Source organism: Theropithecus gelada, chromosome 2 (genome assembly GCF_003255815.1).
Source record: "Theropithecus gelada isolate Dixy chromosome 2, Tgel_1.0, whole genome shotgun sequence".
Lineage (NCBI taxonomy): Eukaryota > Metazoa > Chordata > Mammalia > Primates > Cercopithecidae > Theropithecus > Theropithecus gelada.
Genome location: NC_037669.1, coordinates 34,469,002 through 34,493,436, shown reverse-complemented (window position 1 = coordinate 34,493,436; position 24,435 = coordinate 34,469,002). Strand labels below are relative to the sequence as shown.

The window sequence follows — 24,435 nt, the reverse complement described above, 5'->3', positions numbered from 1 at the left end:
CCCTAGCCCCTCAGCCCCCGAAAGGCCCCAGTGTGTGACATTCTCCTCCCTGTGTCCATGAGTTCTTATTGTTCAACTCTCACTTATAAGTGAGAACATGCGATGTTTGGTTTCCTGTTCCTATGTTAGTTTACTGAGAATGATGGTTTCCAGCTTCATCCATGTCCCTGCAAAGGAAATAAACTCATCCTTTTTTAATGGCTGCATAGTATTCCATGGTGTATATATGCCACATTTTCTTTATCCAGTCTATCATTGATGGGCATATGGGTTGGTTCCAAGTCTTTGCCATTGTGAATAGTGCTGCAGTAAACATGCATGTGCATGTGTCTTTATAACAGAATGATTTCTAATCCTTTGGGTATATACCTAGTAATGGGATTGCTGGGTCAAATGGCATTTTTGGTTCTAGATCCTTGAGGAATCACCACGCTCTCTCCCAGAATGGTTGAACTAATTTACACTCCCACCAACAGTGTGAAAGTGTTCCTATTTCTCCACATCCTCTCCAGCAACTGTTGTTTCCTGACTTTTTAATGACAGCCATTCTAACTGGTGTGAGACGGTATCTCATTGTGATTTTGATTTGCATTTCTCTAATGACCAGTGATGATGAGCTTTTTTCCATATGTGTGTTGACCACATAAATATCTTCTTTTGAGAAGTTTCTGTTCATATCCTTCATCCACTTTTTGATGGGGTTGTTTGTTTCTTGTAAATTTGTTTAAATTCCTTGTAGATTCTGGATATTAGCCCTTTGCCAGATGAGTAGATTGCAAAAATTTTCTCCCATTCTGTAGGTTGCCTGTTCACTCTGATGATAGTTTCTTTTGCTGTGCAGAAGCTCTTTAGTTTAATTAGATCCCATTTGTCTATTTCGGGTTTTTGTTGCCATTGCTTTTGGTGTTTTAGTCATGAAGTCTTTGCCCATGCCTATGTCCTGAATGGTATTGCCTTGATTTTCTTACAGGGTTTTTATGGTTTTAGGTCTTACATTTAGGTCTTCAATCCATCTCGAGTTAATTTTTGTATAAGGTGTAAGGAAGGGGTCCAGTTTCGTTTTCTGCATATGGCTAGCCAGTTTTCCCAACACCATTTATTAAATAGAGAATTCTTTCCCCATTTCTTGTTTTTGTCAGGTTTGTCAAAGATCAGATGGTTGTAGATGTGTGGCATTATTGTGGAGGCCTCTTTCTGTTCCATTGGTCTATGTATCTGTTTTGGTACCAGTACCATGCTGTTTTGGTAACTGTAGCCTTGTAGTATAGTCTGAAGTTAGGTAGGGTGATGCCTCCAGTTTTGTTCTTTTTGCTTAGGATTGTCTTAGCTATACAGGCTCTTTTTTGTTCCATATGAAATTTAAAGTTGGGTTTTTTTTTAATTCTGTGAAGAAAATCAATGATAGCTTGATGGGGATAGCACTGAATCTATAAATTACTTTGGGCAGAATGGCCATTTTCACAATATTGAGTCTTCCTATCCATGAGCATGGAATGCTTTTCCATTTGTTTGTGTCCTCTCTTATTTCCTTGAGAAGTGGTTTGTAGTTCTCCTTGAAGAGGTCTTCACATCCCTTGTAAGTTATATTCCTAGGTATTTTATTCTCTTTGTAGCCATTGTGAATGAGAGTTCACTCATGATTTGGCTCTCTGTTTGTCTATTATTGGTGTATAGGAATGCTTGTGATTTTTGCACACTGATTTTGTATCCTGAGACTTTGTTGAAGTTGCTTATCAGCTTAAGGAGATTTTGAGCTGAAATGTTGGAGTTTTCTAAATATACAATCATGTCATCTGCAAACAGAGACAATTTGACTTCCTCTTTTCCTATTTGAATACTCTTTATTTCTTTCTCTTGTCTGATTGCCCTGGCCAGAACTTCCAATATTATGTTGGAATAGGAGTCACGAGAGAAGGCATCCTTGTCTTGTGCTGGTTTTCAGAGGGAATGCTTCTAGCATTTGCCCATTCAGTATGACATTGGTTGTGGGTTTGTCATAAATAGCTCTTACTATTTTGAGATATGTTCCATCAATACCTAGTTTATTGAGAGTTTTTAGCATAAAGGGTGTAGAATCTTATCAAAGGTCTTTTTTGCATCTATTGAGATAATCATGTGGCTTTTGTCATTGGTTCTAAACTGTTTATGTGATGGATTACATTTATTGATTTGTGTATGTTAAACCAGCATTGCATCCCAAGTATGAAGCCAACTTGATCATGGTGGATAAGGTTTTTGCTGTGCTGCTGGATTTGGTTTGCCAGTATTTTATTGAGAATTTTCACATAGATGTTCATCAGGGATATTGGCCTGAAATTCTCTTTTTTTGTTGTGACTCTGCCAGGTTTTGGTATCAGAATGATGCTGAACTCATAAAATGAGTTAGGGAGGAGTCCCTCTTTTTCTATGGTTTGGAATAGTTTCAGAAGGAATGGTACCAGCGCCTCTTTGTATCTCTGGTAGAATTCAGCTGTGAATCTGTCTGGTCCTGGGCTTTTTTTGGTTGGTAGGCTATTAATTACTGCCTCAATTTCAGAACTTGTTATTGGTCTATTCAGGGATTCACCTTACTCCTGGTTTAGTCTTGGAAGAGTGTATGTGTCCAGGAATTTATCCATTTCTTCTAACTTTTCTAGTTTATTTGCATAGAGGTGTTTATAGTATTCTCTGATGGTAGTTTGTATTTCTGTGGGATCAGTGGTGATATCCCCTTTATCATTTTTTATTGTGTCTATTTGATTCTTTTTTCTTCTTGATTAGTCTGGCTAGTGGTCTGTTTTGTTAATCTTTTCAAAAAATCAGCTCCTAGATTCATCAGTTTTTTGAGGGATTTTTCATGTGTCTGTCTCCTTCAGTTCTGCTCTGATCTTAGGTATTTCTTCTCTTCTGCTAGCTTTTGAATTTGTTTGCTCTTGCTTCTCTAGTTCTTTTAATTGTGATGTTAGAGTGTCAATTTTAGATCTTTTGTGCTTTCTCCTGTGGGCGTTTAGTGCTATAAATTTCCCTCTAAACATTACTTTAGCTGTGTCCCAGAGATTCTGGTACATTGTGTCTTTGTTCTCATTGATTTCAAACAACTTATTTATTTCTGCCTTAATTTTGCTATTTTCCCAGGAGTCATTCAGGAGCAGGTGGTTCCATTTCCATGTAGTTGTGCAGTTTTGAGTGAGTTTCTTAATCCTGACTTCTAATTTGATTGCACTGTGGTCTGAGAGACTATTTGTTATGATTTCCATTCTTTTGCATTTGCTAAGGAGTGTTTTGCTTCCAATTATGTGGTCGATTTTAGAGTAAGTGCGATGTGGTGCTGAGAAGAAAGTATATTCTGTTGATTTGGGGTGGAGAGTTCTGTAGATGTCTATTTGGTCCGCTTGGTCACAGGGCTGAGTTCAAGTCCTGAATAGCCTTGTTAATTTTCTGTCTCGTTGATCTGTCTAATATTGACAGTGAGGTGTTAAAGTCGCCCACTATTATTGTGTGGGAGTCTAAGTCTCTTTGTAGGTCTCTAAGAACTTGCTTTATGAATCTGAGTGCCCCTTTATTGGGTACATATATATTTAGGATAGTTGGCTCTTCTTGTTGCATTGATCCCTTTACCATTATGTAATGCCCTTTGTTGTCTTTTTTGATCTTCGTTGGTTTAAAGTCTGTTTTATCAGAGACTAGGATTGCAACCCCTGCTTTTATTTTACTTTCCATTTGCTTGGTAAATATTCCTCCGTTCCTTTATTTTGAGCCTATGTGTGTCTTTGTACATGAGGTAGGTCTCCTGAATACAGCACACTGATGGGTCTTAACTCTTTATCCAATGTGCCAGTCTGCATGTGTTTTTTTGTTTTTGTTTTTGTTTTTTTTGTTTTTTTTTTTTTTTGAGAAGGAGTCTCACTCTTTCGCCCAGGCTTGAGTGCAGTGGCATGATCTTGGCTCACTGCAAGCTCCACCTCCCAGGTTCACACCATTCTCCCGCCTCAGCCTCCCGAGCAGCTGGGACTACAGGCGCCCGCCACAACGCCCGGCTAATTTTTTTGTATTTTTAGTAGAGGCAGGGTTTCACTGTGTTAGCCAGGATGGTCTCGACCTCCTGACCTTGTGATCCGCCCACCTTGGCCTCCCAAAGTGCTGGGATTACAGGTGTAAGCCACTGCGCCCAGCACAGTCTGTGTCTTTTAATTGGGACATTTAGCCCATTTACATTTAAGATTAATACTGTTATGTGTGAATTTGAGCCTGTCATTATGATGCTAGCTGGTAATGTTGCCCATTAGTTGATGCAGTTTCTTCATAGTGTCAATGGTCTTTACAATTTGGTATATTTTTGCAGTGGCTGGTACCAGTTTTTTCTTTCCATATTTAGTGCTTCCTTCAGAAGCTGTTATAAGGCAGGCCTAGTGGTGGCAACATCTCTCAGCATTTTCTTGTCCGTCAAGGATTTTAATTCTCCTTTGCTTATGAAGCTTAGTTTGGCTGGATATGAAATTCTGGGTTGAAAATTCTTTTCTTTAAGAAGGTTGAATATTGGCCCCCACTCTCTTCTGGTTTGTAGGGTTTCTGCAGAGAGATCTACTGTTAATCTGATGGGTTTCCCTTTGTCGGTAACCTGACCTTTCTCTCTGGCTGCCCTTAACAAGCCAGTGGATCTTAGCTTGCTTGACTCTGTGGGAGTGGGATCCGCTGAGCTAGACCACTTGGCTCCCTGGCTTCAGCCCCCTTTCCAGGGGAGTGAGCAGTTCTGTCTCACTAGCATTCCAGGTGCCACTGGGGGATGAAAAATAACTCCTGCAGCTAGCTCGGTGTCTGCCCAAACAGCCGCCCAGTTTTGTTATTGAAACCCAGGACCCCGGTGGTATAGGCACCTGAGGGAATCTCCTAGTCTGCAGGTTGTGAAGACCATGAAAAAAGCATAGTATCTGGGCTAGAGTGCATCGTACCTCATGGCACAGTCCTCATGGCTTCCCTTGGCTAAGGGAGGGAATTCCCCAACCCCTTGTGCTTCCCAGGTGAGGCAACGGCCCACCCTGCTTTGGCTTGCCCTCTGTGGGCTGCACTCACTGTCTAACCAGTCCCAGTGAGATTCAGGTACCTCTGTTTGAAATGCAGCCATCACCCGCCTTCTGCATCGATCTTGCTGGGAGCTGCAGACGGGAGCTGTTCCTATTCAGCCATCTTGCCAGCCAGGGTCACTTTTTAAACTTTTCTTTTGCAGCGGTTACCAAAGTACTGGCAGCAAGCAAAGCTTCTCTCCCCTCTCCAAAAATCTTTCTTTCCATTGATTGTATTTTGTTTCAAACTGGTCCTGATTGTGAGAAAACTCCCTCTCAGGACAGCTCTCCTGGTTCTCTTCAGGCTGATAATGGAACTCTGGTATGATGGAAGGGTATGAAAGTCTTTTTGTAAATGCTGTATGGTTTGCCTTTTTTACATATTTGTGTAAAGAAATTTGTAGTAGTAATTCTCTGACACACAGTTAAAAGAAGTCCTATTTTTCATCTGTCTTCACTTATGTAGTCCTCAAACTTAGGCTAAAATCTCAAATGGACTATAACAACACTATAGGATTTAGAACTTAATTCGATGATTTAGATAAGGGACACGAAAGAAAGAAAAGGAGAGTTTAATGTTTCTAAATTGATGTCATCTACCAAGAGCCAGAACACAGGAGGAAGAATGTTTGCCTTGCAAGGAGTGCTTTTGGTTTGGGACTTGAATTTAAGGTGGCACAAAATATTTAGATTTTCTTAAAATGCCCAGGATACTACAGGCAATATAGGTTTGAAGCTCCAAAGAAAGGTCTGCACTAAAGGTCAAGAGTCGGGAGTTATTTGTGAGGAAGTAGTAGGTGAAGCTGTAAGACTAGATGAGATGACTCAAGGAAAAATTATGAGAGAAAGAAAAACTCAGAGCAAAACACTAGGGAATTCTAATACTTAAAGAATAGATGAGAAAGAGGAGCCAAACAAACAAGGAGAGAAAACTAAAGATAAAGAATAGGGAAATTAGGCCAGTATTATTAAGGAAACCAGGGGTGAAGTATTTCAGGGAGGGGCAGTGATGAGGAGAATTAAAAATGAAACTGAAAATGTCCAATAAACTTGACTCAAAATAGGTCAACCATGACACTGAGAGTAAAGTATCAAAAGGGAGGTGATCATTTTGAGATAGAATTTAATACCTGTAATTTCATAGGTGGTAATGATGTTAGAAACCCTATGTAACTAAAAGGGCTTTTTAAAACTTACCTAGTTCTTAGATTTCTCAAGTTGGCTCTTCACTTGTCCCTTCCTTTAGTATTATTTTAACTTTTCAAAATGTAGTCACACATTGCTCAACAAAGGGAATACATTCTGAAAAATGCATCATTAGGCAATTTCATCATTGTTTGAACAATATAGAGTGTACTTACACAAACCTAGATGATAGAGCTTACTACACACCTAGGCTATATGATGTAGCCTGTTGCTTTTAGGCTTCAAACCTATACAGCATGTTACTGTACTGAATACTGTAAGTAATTATAACAGAATGGCAAGTCTTCATGTATCTAAACATAGAAAAGGTATAGTACAAACAAAGCATAAAAGATCAAAAGTGTGCGCCTTTATAGGGCACTTACAATGAATGGATCTTGGAGATAGAAGTTACTCTGGGTGAGTGAACGAGTGAGTGATCAGTGAATGTGAATACCTAGGACATTACTGTATACTACTGTAGACTTTATAAGCACTGTACATTTAGGCTACACTAAATTTATGTTTTAAAAAGTGATTGTGCTATTATGTTATGATGGCTATGACATCACTAGGCATTAGGAATTTTTCAGTTCTCTTATAATCTTACAGGACTACAGTCAGACATGTGGTCCACCGTTGACTAAAACGTCATTATATAGCACATAATTGTGTTTAGTTTACACATTATTTGGAAAATATGTTTATTGGGGATGTAGTACACAAAATATATTAAAAGGCTATGGTTGTCACAATACATTTCCAAACTAACAAAACCCCAACCCATCATCCCTACCTTCTACCTAAATATTATAGGATAAAACACAAAGCTAGAATTTTTAAAAATCAAACTGCTTTTACTACCTTCTGTATCTTCTATAATTTCCAAACTAGCTATGTTCTATTCTGAATTCATTCAACTACCTAGAGTTCTGTGGGGACACTAGTGAAACAAATGTACTATCCTCAAGCAGCTTACATATCAGTAAATAAATTATTAAGGGTGGAAAATGTGGTAAAAGAAACATAATGTCTTGGAAGGAGAATAAATTTCTGGTTTAGGAAACAGTCGTAGTTAAGGTAACATTAGTTTTTATAATATGCACATTCCCAAATCTCAGTGTTTCAACATAAGTTTCTCTCTTGCTTATGTAAAGACTGGTCAGGGACCCAGGTTGACCTAGTACATAGCTTCCAAGGTTGCTGTGGGTGTGACATCCAGCCAGAAATCTGGTGAAGAAAGAGCAATGATTACACAGGAACTTTTAATAGACCAGGCTTGGGGCAGCATATGTCACTTCCACCGACATCCTACTCACCAGAATTGGGTCACAGGGCCATAGCTATCTGCAGAGAAGTCTGGGAAATGGAGCTTAGCTATGTGCTCAAGAGGAAAAGTAAAGCAGTTATCAAATAATTAGCAATAATTAGCAAGTAACTACCTAGGGGTCACAGAGGACCTCTCAGGTAGAATTTAGACTTAAAGACGATGGGGGAGTACATGGAAGAGTGCTGCAGAATAGGGAAAAGGGGGATTGAAGGAAGAACCAGTTCTAGCTTCACCTGCATGGGTAGAGCCTACAATGTTGGCAGGGACATGTTAGCTTTCAACATCAGCTTCTTAACAATATTTTTCTTTCATCTGAGGAAATTAGTCTATTTCTGAGGAAAAGCAAAACCTGCAATACGTAGCAGTTTGCTTACTTGGATATTGAATGTTAAAGCAGAGAGAGACTTTGTCCTCAAAACCCTCCCATTTCAGAAGTGAGGAGCCTGGGGAGGTCATGCTCTCTGCATCTCACACAGTGAGTCACTATCAAATCAGAATAGAACCCAGACCTCTCAGTTTCCCATTTCAGTGCTCTTTCTGTGAGGAAAGTATAAGTTTGAGCATTTTTAATCCTTAAATATGTAGAAATAACCATGATATTTTATCGTAAATTATTTCAGTCATCTCATTTTAAATTTTACTTTAAACTAAAGGAAAACAGTACTGATTTAAAACATCTTCTATCATAATTCAATATAGCCCATATTTCTTCTTTAGGAAATTTTTTTTTGTTTTTTATCTTGAAGACCAGTGCCCTCTTCTTCCTGTGTCTCATGTAGACATTTCACAATCCAAATATACAGAGCAAGAATAGATGAAATTAACATGTTTACCATTATTCTATCTAAATTTTCAAAGAAAAAGGGAATAAAAGGTGAGTGATGACTGAGTTGCGTGGCTATAATTGAGTTTTTGTTGCTTTTATTGTTATAACATTTTAATTGGCATAGATGCTTAAATGTATATCAAAATGCATGTCACAGCTCTTGTACAAAAATAAATTTGACTCTAGAACACATTTTCTTTACTGAGAATGATAAATTATCTCAGAGCATGTGATTCTCTACTTTTAAAAATCATAAGGTCAGTTCTTTAATTAAAAGATAAAGAAAAGTACGCAGTGTCCATGTAGTTAAATCACTTTTATCAGGATAATCTAGTAACCAAAATAAAAAAAATTATGAAGGGAAAGACACAATCTATCTTCAGAATAATTGGTCCAAGAATGACTTATTTATAGTCTTATAAGACCCATTTCTAGAAGTCTCCCATCACAGTAAAAGAAAATGAAAACTCTACTGTGTACAACAAATAATTTGTTCTAAATTTACTCATTTCATTATTAATCATAGGCCTTAGTTATTTTATTCTATTAAATAATAAGTCTCTTATATATCAACATTCTCTTTTTCAAAACATGAATATATGGTCAACCTCCAGTATAGGAAATACACATATTTAACATGAAGTTGCAATTACTGGTAACTATATGTTGTTAAATATAGTACAGCTATATGTACCCTTACCCTAGCCTGACAGCATCCTTCATTTGTTTCCATGGAGGCAGATTAGACAACTACCCTTTACACTCCTGAGATTATGTCTCAGTATTGCACAGACCATTAGATAATGGAATACAGCTGAACATATATAAAAACCAGCTCCTAGAATGTCTGTGGACAGAAGTCCAAAGATGTAGCAGTATCTGGATGTGTGAGTATGTGATGACAGTACTCTACAAACCTAGATACCAAAGGGCTTCCTGCCCCCTTCAGTCCTGTGAAATAACGTGGATATTGTCTTATCCACCTGATATTTTAGCAAATTGCCAAGGCTTATTGATGAACCAACGCTGGATTGAGTGCCAGAAACAATCTGCTTCCTAAAATTTGCCCTCCTGTCAGGCTCCAATCAGATTTTTTGGACCTGCCATCTAGTGGCCACTGTAGTAACAAGACACTCATTACATTTTGGCCTTCTTTTATTTTTTAAATTTAAAATTTTTTTTGAAGTTAAATGTGGCTCATCTGCAGCTAAATGTGGAGGTGCTCCACCCATTAAACTATAGTTCCCACCCTCCCTCGTTAGATACACTGCCGTTTTCATAGAGCAGCTTCAATCAGACCATTTGTTATGTTCAAAGAAAAACAGATTTTTCACGCAAAATGATACACTTCCCACCTGGATTTGAAAAAAAGAAAGTAAGTCTTCTTCCATTATTGAAAAACTATCTGGAGGGGGGTGAAGGGGGAGCTGGAGAGCAGGCATATATTCTGTCAAGTAGTTCTACTTGTGAGACTAATTCTTCCAAACTGTGCACCCAACAGAGTAAACCTCTTATTTTGCTGCTTTTGCACTGATCCCCCACATAGCTGTAATGTTCTAGTTGTTTTCCCTGTCCTATAAACCACGTAGGCATTTGCTATTATACATAATGTTGGCAAAGGAACAATTTACAAATGACTTAAGTAGGTAATTATTTGTTAGAATATAGGTCTATGGAAGTATATGTTAACTGTAGCAAAACCTGGTAAGAGGTTAGTTTTGTTTCTGTGTTTCTATTATAATCCCTGGTTGTTAGTTTTTCTTTTTCCAGGGATTTATGAGTGGAATGTAAAAATGCACAGTGGGCTATTATTATTAATTATTATTTGTCAAAGGAACATGAATATACAGAGCAAAGGCCGTTTTGTGAACTATGCCAGACAGTTCCCCGTCCAAAAGACCTCACAATACAACTCTGAAGCAGGTCCTAAAAAATGCAGGACAGAATGAAAGCAGATGGGTGAATGATACTTATTCAATATCTTAAATATAGAACTCACTAGTGCAGGTGCATCTTCAGATGTTATTTGAAAGAAGAGACAGAATATCTTGGCATTGTGTCATTTATTCATAAATATTATAAATTTTATATTATTTGAGAAAATATTCTAAATATGCAAGGTAGTTTAAAAGAAGGTGTGAAAGCTGATACCCTCAAATGAGACAAAGGGCAAATCGAGTGACTGAACATAAGAAAGTAGAGAAGAACCAGGCCAAGGATGGAGCCAAGGAAAAACAAATCCCACAGGAACACTTAAAGTTTGATGGGAAAAAATGCAGGGATTTAAAAAAATAAAGAATCAAAACAATCAAGGAGGATGATGATCTTGGCAGCTATGCCTTGAATATGCTAAAATTGCCAAGAGAATCCAGGAACAATAATGGCTAAGGCAACGATTTAGCTGTGGGAATTGCAGTGCAAGGGTGTAGAATTCTGTGTAGTGGACATAGAGGTTGGTTCTGGTCTCGAAGACAGTATCAGCAGAGCAGGAAGAACAGTTAGATTTAGCTAACAGCAGGATAAAAGGTAGAAAATGTTTGTTGAGGAAGATGGAAGTCTATGGAGCTATCCAAGGAGGTCATAGTATTCTTTGAATACCTGTTATCTGCCCTACCCTATGTTAGTTTTTACTGAGTATACTATAGATGTAAGTCAGGATCCTCAGGCCAAAAAAATCTATATTAAAGTGAAAAGGTAAGAATAACCTACATGAAACAATTAGAAAATATAAAGCAGCTGATGTTATTAGGGATAGCAGGACTTTAGAGGCGGGAGAAATCAGCAGGCCTCTTGATAATCATGGAAAAACCATCCAACAAGTAAGACCTAAGCTGGGACTCAAAGAATTGGTATGTGGGGAATAGACATAAACAAGGGAGAAATATGATGAAATTATCTGGATAGAAATGAACATGGTATTTTGGGGGAGTAGTGAAATGACTTTACTGGGTGAAATGGATGGTTTGAGCAGGAAAGGAGGGAGAAGGTGGTAGGATAGTAAAGCAAAGCTGTTGTGTGAACCCGAGAATATAAGGATTCATCAGCATGTTATGGGGGGTATTTATAAATTCATCCTGAAAGTATTTATTGAGGGCATATTATGTTGGAGGCACAAATTAAACAAAACTTTTCCCCTTATGACATTTATATTTAATGAGGGAAAACAGACACCTCCCCCCCAACAAAAAAGCAAACAAATAAATGAACAAGTTAAGTTTAGAGAGCAATTAGTGTCATGAAGAACATTAATCTGAGTGATAAAATAATGACAGGCTAGAGTAGAGATGGCCCCAAAGGGGAAGAGTGGAGAGTATTCAAAATTGGAGGCCAGGCGCAGTGGCTCATGTCTGTAATCCCAACACTTTGGGAGGCTAAGGCAGGCGTATTGTTTGAGGTCAGGAGTTCGAGACCAGCCTAGCCAACATAGTGAAACCTCGTCTCTACTAAAATACAAAAATTAGCCAGGTGTGACGGTGGTGCATGCCTGTAATCTCAGCTACTTAGGAGGCTGCGGCAGGAGAACTGCTTGAACCCGAGAGGTGGAAGTTGTAGTAGGCCAAGATGGCATGACTGCACTCCAGCCTGGGCAACAGAGTGAGACTCCATCTCAGAAAAAAAAAAATTGGAAATTCTTAAGACTTGGAGATAGTTTGGATAGGGAGGAGCAAGGGAAGATACAGGTGATGTGTAGTTATCTAGTCTAAGAAATTAAAGTTTGTAATGCCAGTTATATAAGCTGGAAAGATGGAGAGAGAGGAAACATTGAGGAGGGAGTAGAAAAGCTCGGTGTTCCCATAACTCCCCCTTGATGCAGTTGTCTACCAGGAAAGTTTCCCAATTCCTTGAAAACATTAGCCCCTAACTCACTAACACTTTTTCCATTTCTACCCCATTACAATTATTGGTCATTCACTGTGTAAATACACACTCCCTCTAATACCTCCTCTCAATTTTTTGAACTTCTCATGATCGATACACCACTCTGCCATAGCTGCTCATTCCCATGGCTACATTTTTGATCTTTTAATTACTAATAATTATAATCTTCCACAATCTCAATTTCAAGCATTCCATTTTCCAACCACAGCCTAATGTCTTAGTAGTTCAATCCCTTTGTTACCCCTAATACACCAATTCCTTAAGCCCACTAGGACCCCTAATTCATTGGTTTTACCCATAGCTTCTCATATGCTGACTTCGTTATATAGCATAGATTCCACGGACAATGATTTTAATCATTTCCTTGCATGCGCCTTTAACACCGTTGACCTTCTCTGGCTTCACTCTGCTCTCCTGACAAATCTCAACTGTACTGGTCATATGCAACTCCCCATCTATTTCATGCCTGTGTGCCAGCTGAATGTGGCTGCAGAAAAACACACAAGCAAATGTATGACTCTCAATTTAAATTCATGATCCCTCAAGGAGGCCCTTAACGCTGCCCAGCAAATATAATGTTTCCTTGTCATTTACTCTTCCATATCTGTACAGGAATATTTCATATTTTCCCTCTCTCAAATTTCTAACACCTCCTCCCCCATCCTTACGCTCAACTTAGAATCTTTCTTTCTACTTCACTGAAAAGATAGAAACCATCAAAAGAGAACTTCACAAATACTTGCTGTCCAGCACCCCTACCCTCCCATTTTTATCTGTACCCATGTATTCTGCCTTCTCTCCTACAATTATGGATAACCTCTGTGTACTCTTGGCTCAGCCCATCCCTCATTGTGCATTAGAATCTGTATCCTCTTGCACATGAGTAAATGGTGCTCCTGAAAAAGCTCACATCTTTCTTCTGCTTTATCAAATTTTCTCTTTCTATCAAATCTTTCCTATCAGTATACAAACATGTTGTAATTTATCTCATCCTAAAAATACCTTTATAAACCCTACTTCCTAGCAGCTCCTGTCCCATTTCTTTGATTTCCATTACAGCAAAACTTCTCAAGAAATCCCTAGACTCACTGTAGACACTCTCCAATCCTATGCTCTAGTTCTCTTTTGCCCCTCTAGTTAGCTTTTGCGCCTACCAGTCTAGTAAAACTGTTGATGCTAAGGTCACCAATGACTTCCATCTTGCTAAATCCATTAACCAATTAGCAGTCTTTGTCTTTCCTGATCTCTCAGAATCGTTTTATGTGGCCCATTATTCATTCTCCATTAAAACACTTTCTTCACTTGGCATTCAGTCCATCACAGTCTCCTGATTTTTTTCCTGTCTCACAGTCTACTCCTCCTCAGTCTCTTTTGCGAGCATATTCTCATTTCCCAGGCAGGTAAACATTAGAGTGCCCTAGAGCTCAATCTTTGAAGCTCTTCTCTTCAGCTCCATTCACTCTCTTAATATTTGCACCCAAGTTTATGGTGCAAGCTTGTATCTCTAGTCCAGGCCTTTACTCAGAATTCTAGGCTCACATATTTAGCAGCCTATTCAACATCTCCACCGTCTGTCTAATGAGCATCTCAAACTTGACATATCAGAAATGGAATTCCTTATTTTACCAAGCAAATACATAGCCTCCCCAATATTGGTAAATAACACTCCACCTTTAGCGTTGCTCAAATCAAAAATTTACTTCTCTCCCAGACCTGTATTTCTCTCACAAACCCAACCATTGAACAAATCCTGCAGCTCTACCTTCAGAATAAATCCAGAATCTTACCACTGCTCATCCTCATCACCACTACTACTCTGATCCAAGCAACTACCATTTCTTACCCGGATTATTACAATAGCCTCCTAATTGTCTTCCCTGCTTCTGGCCTTACCACTTACAGTGTATTCTCAAAATGATAGCCAGAGTGATGCTTTGCAATATGTGTAATGTAATTTCAGTCAGACCACATCACTTCTCTGCTCAGAACTCTCTAATGGCTCAACATCTCACTTGGAAGAAAAGCCTTTGCAATAGTTCACAAGACCTTCCATATTCAATTTCTGCATTACCTCTCTGTCTTCATTTAGCACTCCACCCTAGCTCACTCCCCTCAACCTTCATTGACTCCTTCCTAACCTCAAACCTACCATGCATGATTTCACCTTTGCACTTGCTTTTCTGGCCGCCTTAAATGTTTTCCCCAGATAAGGCTTGTTTGCTTATCATCTTCAGGTCTTTGCTCAATTTTCACTTCTAAGTAAGACCTTTCATAACCACTGTATTTAACATTTAACCCTCCACCCCTTTTGGTTCGTAGCATCTACCACCTTCAGACACAATATATATTTTATTTACACATTTATTTCCCCTTTCATGGAATATAAGCCCCATGATTGTAAGGTTTTTTTGTTTTTTTGGGTTTTTTTTTGGTTTTGTGTTTTGTTTTGTTTTGTTTTGGTTTGGTTTTTTTGCCTGTTCTGTGCTCTAAGAAATCCTCAGTGCCTAGTACAGAGCCTGACACATAGAGAGTGTTCAGTAAATATTCGTTGTATGAATTGAAGGAAATAATAACTGATTCTTTCCCTGGATTTAGAGGTGTTTTGTTAAATGCAAAACATGATGTTGTGGCATGGGCTCCATGATTCTCCATGGCAAAATTTTATTATTCTTCAAAATTAATTTTGAAAGTAAAACTGCTTTATGCAGGTTTATCCAGAATATTAGATAGGCCACTATTTCTGTTCAGCACCCAAAGCAGCAACATCCACAGCATTTATTAACTTTTTTTTCATTCAGTAAATATTTATCAGGGAATATGGGTGTTCTAGACACAGGTAGTGACATGTGCAAAGACTCAGAAACTTAAGAAAACATAGTACAATGTACTGTTGCAATATTACAAGTGACAGATAATGATGCTCTGAGCTAATGTGGTGCAGTGGGGATGAGAGAGGTAGAAATGTGAAAAACGTTATGAAGTGAAAGGGCACGAGATTCAAGAAATCTGGTTAGTAGAGACACAAAATACTGTCTACCTTTATCAGGCTATGAAGTGGAAAGTGATTATAAAAGAGTTAGATAAGAATGAAACTTAAACATAGAGGACATGGATTGTAAAATTTCCTTTGTAGGGTATAGACTTAAAATTTCTCACTGTCAGAGTGACTATAAAAAATATTCAATGTGTCTACTGGTGACCTTGGCAAAATCATTTGAAAGGTGTTCCCAGATCAGACCCTAACTCTCATTCTTTTCTCTGACTGACAGTTGAAATAGTTTGAGGTCCCAAATTTTTTGTCTAGTAATCTCATCCTTCCTGAAAGTAATTTTTCTTATTTTATGCAAAAATTGCTATATGAAGACATAGAAAAATATATGTATGTGTTTTCACAGGTAAAAGTATAAAGAAAACTAGCCTTTTAAAATTTGTAAGTTTAATAAATTAATATTAGTTCGAAACCCAATTAACTGTAAATATTGCTTTCTATTCAAAAAAGGCCTCCTTTGGTTATTAGAATTACACATCTATATGCACGGATGATTATTTGAAGGTGAGATAAAACCAACCATGACTCCTAGGTATGGAACTTTGGCAGATGGGTGAATGGTAATACTATTAATATTTACTCACATAGGAAACATAGGAGGAAGAGAAAGTTTGAAGGAAAAGATGAGTTCAGCTTTGGACATGTTGAATTTAGGATGCTTTTGGAATATCTAATTGTAATTGTCTAGTAGTTCATTTGATATAAAGCATTACAGATCAAGAAAGAAGTAATGGCTCAAGATATAGATTTGAAAGGTACTTAAAAACAGGGAGATATGAATGTCCAGTAGGCAATGGACATATTAGTCTGAAATATGTCTAGTAAAGCATTACAGGATACAGAGCTGAGTATCAAAGAACTTACAAACACTTATGTGATATTTTCCTAGACTGATTTTCTCTTAAATCCACTCCTACTCATCCCTCAAACCAACACACATCCTATCCTCAGCCTTCCCTTAAAATGCCTATGATTTACCCTTTACATTGCAGGTATGCCTTGATTTCTGTAGTAATTGTATACCTCAAAATTACATGCCGAGCAAAATTATGTACATGAGATCACATAGTCAGTTGACTCATTACTGTAAGAAACTATGGAATGAGGCAGTTTGCATTGTTAATGATGTCCCCCTATTTATCACCACCTTTAAGTGTTTTTGTCCAATTTGTGTGTGGGGGTACATCATATTCAACTGATACAATGTCAAATGATTGAGATATTTAAAGAGACTCCTGTAAAACAGTGAGAGAGAAGTCATCTTTATTCTTTCTATTTCCATCTTTATTCTTTTTTTCTTTTTCTTTTTCATAGGGAAGGAAGCAGAGGTACTCAGAACTTAAATAATTTCCCAAAGGTCAGCCTTTCTGTAAGTCAGCCATCCTACAGAAATGTAACTTTAAATTTTAGCGCTCTCTGATATTCTTTTTTTTTTCTAGCATTGAATCATTTTAAAATTTTTTCATGCCATTTCCCTTTTGTCACCCCTATACCTCAGTAGGTTTACTTGCTTACCTTTTTATTCTAGAATATCTTGTGTCTGTTCTGTCTGCCTATACTTGAAATTTTCCTGACAGGGGCCACTGAGTGAACAGTTTATGTTGGTTTTATAGTAGTAGTTGTAATCTCTGTTGTCCCAATTTTCTAGAATGTATGGTTGTTTGAGACTTCTCTGTGCTCTGCCTCTTTATTGGCAGTCTCACTTTCTTTCTTGTGTCTTACCTTTATCTCTCCAGAAAAGCTTCTGCAAAATGTGTCTTTCCCACCAATCACAATGCTGCACTCTTAGTGTATGCAGTCTCTATGGTAACTGGGACACATGCCACAACACCAAGATTACTGGAGCAACCATCAGAGTGGGGAAATCAGCGCATGCCCTCCTTTGGTACCACAGAAGTTGCCCCATTGAAACTGGGATCAGATACTTGTATTTTAATATACAGGGCAAGGAAGGTGGCAGAGGAAATGCTATAAACCCAGTCTCTCTAAAGGCACATTATTGGGGTTTGATGGAATTCTTGAAGTTGATCTTATTTATCATGAATAAAACTAGATTCATGTACTGATCCTGAGCAGACATGGATAAACTGGTTGAACTTGAGATTTTTTTTTTTTTCCTGCAGATATATGACTAGTTCGTAAACAAGAGAATTTTACTAAATTAGTATATATGCTTAGATAAGCTCAGGGAAATTACCAATGTAAAGTAAAAATTATTCACTTGCATTGTAGAGACAGACTGTCAGATGATTTCCCTAGCAATTGCATTGTTGACCCAGGGAGGGCAAAAGGCAAAATTGGCTCTCTCTGAGCCTGCTTTAGAGTGGAGGCAGTTCTATTAGGTCTTGAAGGGAATGAGGATTAAGCAATGAGGCTCTTCTGGGGTGCTTCCTTTAGGACTGAACTTCATTCCAAATATGCAGAGGATCTGACTCCCAGGTACAGCCCAATAGAAACAAAGGGTGTAAATCGGAGTTTTATAACTTTGGCCCTGTTAACCTTTGGGGCCAGATAAATCTTTGTGGAACAGCGCTGTCCTATGCACTGTAAGATGTTTAGCAGCATCCCTGGCATCTACCCTCTAAATGCCAGTAGGAACTTTTCTAACTGTGACAACAAAAAATACAAATGTCCCCTGATTGGGGGCAAAAAGTAGCCCCAGATTGAGAACCACTGGCCTAAAGCCAGATGCAGCTTGGGTAAGAAAATAGAGTTGGAGAATCCCTTAAAAGGCCCAGAATATTCAGTAGTTGATCATTCAGCAGGTATTTATTGAGCCCCTGTTATCTTCCAGGCGCTCTTCTATTTATCAGGGATACCACTGTGAAGAGTCATGATCTCGTAGAGCTTACCTTCTAGTAGATGTATGCCACATGTTCCTAACTAGCAGGCTCCCCTTCCCTCCACACAGCATAACAGCAAATGCTTCAAGCCAACTGAGGGCCAAGAAAAGGAAAACACAAGTTCATATTTGAAGATTCTTTTTTCATTTTATGAACCTCAAAACGGCTTTGATTTAAAAATGAAACTTGGCAAGTGATTAGTTCATATGTTTTAGTTTATAATATGTTTTAATCATTTTGGGTGTTTTCAAAACAAATGGTGAGATTAGGGGTTTTTTTTTCTCTTCTATTTTTGGCCCCTTTCCTCTGGAGAGTCCTCCTCTTGTGTTTAGTTCTTGGTGTTCTTAGTATATTTGAAGAGTGCTTTTAAGTATTTGAAATGTGTGTACATGGTTGAAAGGGGATGAGGAAGAAGAAACCTAAGATTTCATGACCCTGCTCAAACAAATACCCACACCCCAGCCCTAAAGCAGTGTCTGGGCACCACATCTTCAAGCAAGGCCCCTTGGAAACCCCTCATGGGCCAGTCCTCTGACCCAGGTGATCTCCGAACCCCCTTTATGTATTCTTATGAAGATATGTGATAAAGAACGGACTGTGAGATTTGTTGTTCAGATTTTTCCCCTTAGAATGTGAGCTCAGTGGGTATTAGTACCATGTTGGCTCTGTCCACAGTTCTACTGTCTTCAGCATAGGGCCTGGTACACAGTAAGTGCTTAAGAAATACGTGTCGAATGGCTGGGCACATTGGCTCACACCTGTAATCCCAGCACTTTGGGAGGCCGAGGCGGGTGGATCACGAGGTCAGGAATTCAAGACCAGCCTGGCCAAGATGGTGAAATCCTGTCTCTACTAAAAATACAAAAATTAGCCGGACATGGTGGCAGGTGCCTGTAATCCCAGCTACTAGGGAGGCTGGGGCAGAGAAATGCTTGAGCCCAGGAGGCAGAGGTTGCAGTGAGCCAAGATTGTGTCACAGCACTCCAGCCTGGGCGACAGAGAGAGAGATTTGGTCTCAAAAAAAAAAAAAAAAGAAAAAAGAAATATGTGTTCAATGACTGACAAACTGACTGAGAAACCTAGCTTTTGGGGTGTCCTTCCCAAACAATTTAAGCCTGTGCATTGCCTGTGGATTAACGTGCCTCTAGTGTGAGACCTCATTGTGTTCCTCATTACTTTGTGAACTGTGAAGTAACATGTTCATTATCTAGTTCCAACCTTTGTTTAGTGATGTAGAGGATCAATGCCTATGACTCTCAGTGTGGGGCACAGAGTAAAATTACATATCTTATTTACTTGTTTTCTTGTTTAATGTATGTTTCCTCTACTGGAATTTAAACGACATAAGGTGGAGAACTTGATCTACCACTAATGTTATCCTCTGTGCCTAGAATGATGTCTGATACATAGTAGATATTCAACAAATATTTGCTGAAGAAATAAATGATAGGCATTTCATCTATTAATAAATTGATTGATAGATTGATTACTTACTAGTGAACAAAAAATGCAATAACGTGATGAAATTCTTATTCATTCAATATCCTAGGGCAGTGCCTAGCATATAGTAGGCACTCAATAAGTACTTGATGAGTGAAAGAACTGATTCCAATATACTGAAGAACTTTTTTACTGAGTATATTAGTTTTCTAGGGCTTTGTAACAAACTACCACAAACTGAGTGGCTTAAACAACAGAAATCGTTTGTCTCACAGTTATAGAAGCTAGATGTTCAAGATTAAAGTATCAGCAGGGTTGGCTCCTTGTAAGGCTGTGAGAATCTCTTCCATGACTCTCACCCAGCTTCTGATGGTTTCCTGGCAATCTTTGGTGTTCCGTGGCTTATAGAAGCATCAGCCCCAATCTCCGCCGTCATCGTCACCTGATGTTCTCCCTGTGTGCATGTCTGTGTTTAAGTTTCTTCTTTTTATAAGTACACTAGTCATATTGGATTACAGGCCCACTCTACAGCATGACCTCATCTTAATCACATCTTCAGTGACCCTATTCACAAATATATTCATATTCTAAAGAATCGGGGGCCAGAATGTCAACATATGAATTTTAAGGGAACATAATCAACCCATAATACTAAAATAATAGAGATCTTCAGGTAGTAACATTTTGATGGATGACTTCTATTTGGAAAACATCAGCTTCTCAAAATAACATCTAGATTTATGATTCTATATGGAAATTGATGTGGTAATATTAAATAGCATTTACTGTGTTATACCAAGACATATATGTTTATAGAGAGGAAACATAAAGAAAGTCCAAGGGGCATGAAGGTATATGGCATATACTCTTGAATTCTGTGTAGTGTGGTGTCACCAGACAATGGGTTATGTGGGGAAGACTGCTGAGAGGTGCCAAAGGGATTTGTATATGAAGCAAAGGGGCTTGGGGTTTGGACTTCATTACACAGGCCTCCAGCATATAAGCAAAACTTATTGAATGGTAAATGAGTATAGCAAGGATGAATTTTATTGTATGTAAATTATACCCCAGTGAACTCGACCTTTAAAAGAATGAAAACAATGAGTTTGAAGGATGGATTTTGGAGGCTAGCAATTCAGAAGTGTTTGGTGACTTTGGCAAAAAAAAAAAAAATGGTTTAATTAGAAACACAGCTAGAGAAAGCAGATTGTAATGGTTTGAGGAATAAATGGGAGCTTAGGAAGCTTGAAGGTGACACAAAAGAGAGAAAGATAAGGTCTGCAAAAGATGGTTTGTTGTTTGTTAGTTTATTATCATTGTTATTATTGTTACTTTAAATGAAGCCAGCTAAAGCATGTTGGCAGGCAGTAGGAAAATCGAAAACACAAAAGAAAGGAAAAGTAACTGATATAATAAGATCCTGGGGAGGTTATCAGTGCTAGGCAGAAGGATCTTTGAAATGTTACAGGTGGATTCATTGGTGGCAGAGGTTGAGAGATGGGAAGTGCCATTTGATGGCCTCTGTTTTCTCTATGTAAAAGGAGGCAAGGTTAGTAGCTGAGAGTGAAGAGTAGCGTATGGGTTATAACTAGTTAAATAGAATAATGAATGAAACTGGGGAGTGAAAAAGGAAACTGACTAGGAGCAAATTTTAAAATTGAAAAAGAATTCTGAAACCCAAACTTATGCTGGAAACCATAATTCTGCAGGAGAATCAAGCTGTACAGTTTTGTGCTTTTTCTCCAGCAAGGATCAGCAGCCTGGAAGCTGAGGAGAACACGCATGTGGGTTCATCTGAGCTCCAGAACTAGGTAAATACAGTTGAGAACTGTAGATGAGGGATTTGATGGAGCTGGTGGACATCTCTAAAGTTAACAACAATGGGCATCCAGACTGGTAGAGAAGAAACTGGAAAATAATAGTCTGGGAAAAAAGAGGAAAAAACAAGAAAACCAAAAAGTCAGGGTAAGAAAGTAGAGTACTTGTTTTCTGGAGTCATATGTGTCCCCGTAAGGAGCCCGGCCCTACAATACAAGTCTTAGGCCACAAGTCTCAGAGAAACTGCAGAAAGTAGAATGAACACATTATAGGGCATAGACTGGATCCAAAAACATAGCCTGGTGGTCAGTGTTTCATTCCTAACTTGCCATTAATTTAAGGCAGCTGTCATTGCCACCATTATCACAGAATGCTAATCCTTAGGAAAAGAATGTAAGACTAGAAGAAATACCTGTGCACGTAAGAGCAGAATAAATAGGAACCTCCCATGGGGCAATGGCAATAAACTTGACAAGAGGCAAATTATTTTATTTTTTGCCTTGGATTCCAAAAGTGTACTGAGGTTTCCCTCAAGGCATGTTCTTTTACTTTTCTTAAGATTATCGATTTATTCTGTTAGAGAGTCTACAGAGGTGACACTCTTCTTTTGGCCCTTGCTCTCCCTTTCTGTGTTTTCTCTTTCTCCTTATTTCCTCCTGTCTTTATGGATTGAATATTGTCATATGTCTCAGCAACTGTCCCCAACCCAGTGACCAAATAAAGTATTCCCATTACTTATTATTGGATTTTTTTTAATCCCCAGGAAGACTGGGCTAAGAAGTTAGTTCTTGGTTAGAAAACACTTTTAGGTACTTTGCAGATAACACTGTACCACTAATCCCTCATGCCCTATACATTTAGATGAACCTGGGTGTCTCTCTCTGGTATTCATAAGAAAATCCCTGCTCCTATGGGCCCTGTCTCCATATGTCAGCCTAGCAAAGTAACCAACCATGTTATGCACTGTGAGATACCATGCTCTAGTTATCCTTTACTTGCTTGAGTGGACTGAGATGAACATAATACACAAGGTTTAGTAGTTCCTAAACCCTATGAGAATTCCTAAGCTCCTTCTCTTGATGTTGTCGATACATAAGTTCAAAAAATAGCTTTGGGGGAATTTCAATAAACAACTCTAAATAAGTCCTCTTTCCTTTGCAAATATAAATCCTTTGTAAAATTTTATTTTTTTCCTTTTGTTTTCTATTCCTGATTCTGTTATCGCTCTAGCAATGCTAAAAACCAGCTGGTTTGGAGATTAATATGACCAGACATACCATAAATTTTTTAAATCTCAAAAATCCGTTTATCCTTCTTGGTAAATTGAATACATGTTATATATACACACATACATACATGCATAAATATGCAGTATGTTATTATGTCTTCTCTAAGTTCTTCTTTTTTTTGTCTCAGTGTCTCCTAAAATTCTTCCTAAATGCTTTTTTGTTACAATAAAGAGGTAGGAGGAAAAAATCCTGAAGGAATGGAGGAGAAAAGTACATGAAGTGATAGAAGATGGAAAGAGAAAGTACACTATGGAATAAGGGAAACCAATGAGGAGACTGAAAAAGTAGTGATTTTCTTTTCCCTAGTTCCCTTAGACTGCTTTTAGGTATGGTTTTGATATTTCTCTCACCTAATGCCCCCAAATGACCTCTTCCTAGCAATTTCTTCTACAAAAAATATTCCTTTTACTGCCAGAAAATATCTCTAACCTGCCAAGCAGGTTGAAATCTCCTGCCCCAGCATCTAAACATCCTCTCTAGCCTGCCAAACCCCTAACCACCTGACCCAGGGGACTTGGACCCATTGCCGTTGTTAGTTCTACACACCCCCTACTCCATGCCAGCATGGAGAGTGTTAATGGGTGATATAAGTGTGAAAAAACTTAAGCAATAGTTTGGTTTTGCTTTATTAACATTCAAAATATAAATAGGTAAACTACATGTTAAATTCATTAAATTCTTCCTTCACTGTTTAGAAATACGAAAACTGCATTTTTAGAAAAGGGATTGATTGGTGTCATGTACGTATTTGTTCACTTCTGTTGATGCAAGATAATAAGAGTATTAACATAGAGGTGGAATAATGGTATTTATAATTTCATCACCACTGTTTATATAAGATAAAAATGTCTGAAAAGCAACAGAGAGAACATTTGCTGTTCTGTACATACATTAAATTCTCCCATTTTTGTTTATAAAGCATATGAGGAGGAAAAACAAGTTTAACAAATTGAGGAAGAGTTACTGTTCTTTTTACCATGTCCACTGACATTTACCTAAGGTAGCCAGGTTCAGAAAATAGCAAAATATAGTGAAGAGGGTAATTCCTTATAAAGGAATATAGGGACCAGAAACATGCACTTGGTTAACTGTTCTCTGAGATTGAGATTACTTGAGTGAGATTATGGTCCTCTGTTCAGTGCAGAAATTGTTCTACCCTAGAGAGGAGTGAGTACTAAGTCTGGGAGACCAGTGACTTGTATGTAATTTGCCTGTAATTTGAGATATGTATCTTAGGGGCTGAGGCTGCATTCCCTCTTTCAAAAAAGAAAGGGAAAAAAAAAATGGTAGTTCAGATCAGATTGTAAGGACTCATTTCAAAAACTTAAATAATTCTGCATAGACTTTTATATTTTCATGGCTGTTTGAGAAAGAAAAGGTAGTTGGGAGTGGAGAAGGGGTTCCTTATCTATATAAAAATTAGCTGAGTTGATAATATAGGTTGCAAAGGGTCAAGTCATTCATGAAAGGTTAATGGTGATATTACAGGGCAAATGAATAAAAACAAATAAGGAATGAGGAGAGGAATCATCATGGGCAGGTGGTTATATTTATAACTTGTCTAAAGTGGGCTAATAACGTCTCAGTGATAATAGAGACAGAAACTCTCCAAAATATACATTAGAGTGGAAGGTCCTTGAGGGCAGGAGTAGAATCCAATTGGCAGAGTAATAGATTCTGAAAAACTATTTGTTGAATTAATGAATGAATACATAGTATTGGAAATAATTTGTATAT

At 38.1% G+C, this 24,435-nt stretch overlaps 1 protein-coding gene and 1 long non-coding RNA gene across 3 annotated transcripts in view; one reads left to right on the top strand and one right to left on the bottom strand.

The window, feature by feature from the left end:
• The window catches only part of ZBTB20 (zinc finger and BTB domain containing 20), a 293,026-nt gene that overhangs the window by 88,255 nt on the left and 180,336 nt on the right, over positions 1 to 24,435 (top strand). The gene's annotated exons all lie outside the window — the stretch shown is intronic.
• LOC112618250 lies at positions 16,613 to 18,244 on the bottom strand. Its single transcript, XR_003118053.1, has 2 exons — positions 18,161 to 18,244; positions 16,613 to 17,118 (listed from the first exon to the last, which is right to left on the bottom strand). It is a non-coding gene; the product is annotated as an uncharacterized LOC112618250 (long non-coding RNA).